At 37.6% G+C, this 1,613-nt stretch overlaps 1 pseudogene; it reads left to right on the forward strand.

Moving 5' to 3' along the window:
- Positions 1-743: 743 nt before the first annotated feature.
- Positions 744-883, forward strand: LOC120925133 (annotated as a pseudogene).
- The last annotated feature ends 730 nt before the right edge of the window (positions 884-1,613 follow it).

Consider the following 1,613-nt stretch of genomic DNA (forward strand, 5'->3'; position numbering starts at 1 on the left):
CCATCTATATTTTATATATTACACACTCCTGACAGTGATGCACAAGATCCAAATGCCCCCACTAACTGACTCCATCACCAAACCCATTTCCGGACAAGTGGCACAGTATTCAGTGGGAATTGGGAACCAGGATCCTGCACGTGTCAAATCTGGTCACATCATCATCAGGGCACCCCCCTTCCAAATATGATTCTAACATCATGAAACCACAATTATTAATTCAAATTGCCACATACATGTATAAACATTTCCACTACTGTTGGTATAGCAAGGTTAGATTATAAAGAAAAAAGTAAGCAACTTCCTTCCTTAATAGTTTTCAAAAAGCATTTTAAACCAGGCCCATATCAAATTACAAATCTGCCTTCTCTTGTTAACATCTGAAATATGTGTTCATGCACTACCTATTTTGTCTGATCATGATGGTGTGATATAGGATTTGCCCAAGATAAAACATTGTATTAACCTGTTTTAGCTTTCAGAGACTTTAAGGAAATAGCTCACAATTTTTTGAAGATTTTTGATTTTGGTGTTGCGCCCCTCCATCCATGACCCTTCATTTACTCTACCTTATTGTTGCCCCCAAAGACAGATACAGATGGACAAGGAACAGAAATAAAATTATTGGTATGGTCTGCTTACTATCTTAAAATGAGAAATAATCTCTTTTATTTTGGGATATATTATGGAAGTGAGATATGTCGAAGGCTCTGATGTGCAATGTTTGAAATAGTTGTATACAATTTGCTTCTCTGCCTTTTGGCTAAGATCAAGTGTAATATCTGTTCTTTTCAGTTTTCGGGAACAAAATGTCTGTGCCTCTTGTTGAAAAAATTTAGGCCAATATGTATTCTAAAACATATTTTTGGAAAAAAAATCCCGTAAAGCATTTATTGATTGGTTTGCGCAAAAGTTATAGCGTCTACAAACTATGGGGTACATAGTAGAATTTTTTTTATACTAGCAATGACAGTGATCAATAGCAGGACTGCGATATTGTGGCGCACAATCGGACACTTATACTTTTGGGAGACAGTGACACTAATACAGTGCTAAAAATATGCACTGTAACTGTACTTATGACACTGGCTGGGAAGGAGTTAAACATCTAGGGCAATCAAAGGGTTACATGTGTGCCTAACCAGTGTTTGTGTGTATTATGTTTGCTGGTTTATTAAGGGATGTTATGAACTTTTTTTCCTTGCTTTGCAAGGAAAGAAAATCCATCACTTCCCCCTGTCAGGACAGAGTTCTGTATTGTTTACCTATGCAGAGCTCCATCCAGCTTCTCTTCTTGATGATCAGAGAGTGCCAGCAGGAATCTATTGGCCAGCACTCGCTGATTGGCTTCTGCTGTGACAAATCACAGCAAAAGTATCACGCCAGCGGTGCGAACACGCCCCCTACCTCGGAAAAGCAGAATCACGAGGTATATCTGCTATATGACAGTCGTAAAATTAAGGATAAAAAGTCACAATTTGTTTGAGGTAATTTTTCATTTTGATGTTTTCATTTAATCTACCTTATTGTTGCTCCTACGACCTACAGTACCTATAGATGGCCAAGGGGCAGAAATTAATGATTTGTATGCCTACTATGTTAAAATAAGAAGT

This window comes from Rana temporaria, chromosome 1 (genome assembly GCF_905171775.1).
Source record: "Rana temporaria chromosome 1, aRanTem1.1, whole genome shotgun sequence".
In the NCBI taxonomy this organism is placed as follows: Eukaryota; Metazoa; Chordata; class Amphibia; order Anura; family Ranidae; genus Rana; species Rana temporaria.